Source organism: Solanum pennellii, chromosome 1 (genome assembly GCF_001406875.1).
Source record: "Solanum pennellii chromosome 1, SPENNV200".
In the NCBI taxonomy this organism is placed as follows: domain Eukaryota; kingdom Viridiplantae; phylum Streptophyta; class Magnoliopsida; order Solanales; family Solanaceae; genus Solanum; species Solanum pennellii.
In genome coordinates this window covers 41,214,742-41,215,681 of record NC_028637.1, presented here as the reverse complement: position 1 = coordinate 41,215,681, position 940 = coordinate 41,214,742, and positions in this window count along the sequence as shown.

The following is a 940-nucleotide window of genomic DNA, read 5'->3' as shown; positions in this document are numbered from 1 at the left end:
TTTAATGTTTTGTTTATTGTTATCACTTAGTTTTGCATGCTTGAATAATTAATTAAAAAATAATAAATTTATTTCTCAATTGTATAATATTTTATCACTTAGTCTCGCATGCCTAAATATATTAATTAAAATAAGAATGCTATCTGAATTGTTTAATATTATATTATCACATAGCCTTACATGCTTAGCTAATTAATTAAAATAAATAAAATAGATTTAATTGTTCAATTTTCTTATCACTTAGCAAGCATGCTAATTAATTAACTAATAAATGAAGTGACCTTAATTGCTACTTGTAACCCCCACGTAAATTGCATGAGATACGGTCCGTACCCACATTTGTGGACCTCGAGGGATGCTTAACACCTTCCCCTCGAGGTAATTTGAACCCTTACCCTTAACTTTGGTTCGTTGACCTTAGCTAGACTTAGTTAGCTTAGATAGGTGCCCTAACACGCCTTAATTCGTTAGGTGGCGACTCCCAAAATCCAAAATTCCAAAAGAGTTGTTAGGTCGCGATAAAACCCGTTTTGATAAAAAATACGGTGCGACAGAATGGCGAATCCTCTGGGGATATTAGGTTCTTACCATTACGTGTTTCATGCTTATTTATGTGGAGTTTACTTGATTTTGGTCATTTCATTATTTTTTTAGGTGTTTACCTTGTTTAGTTTTTATTTTGTTTCCTTGTTTATTTTCTTCTTTCTATGTTCCGCCCCTTCCCTCTTCCTTATTTGTTTATTATATGTTTCATCTTTCCTTTTTCCCTTATTTGTCTACTTACACGTTTAATCACATACCCTCTTTCCTTATTTGCATTGTCACGACCCAAAACCGAGCCGCGACTGGCACCCACACTTACCCTCCTATGTGAGCGAACCAACCAATCTAAACCCTAACATTTCAATTTAATATCAACAGAAAGTAATGCGGAAGACTT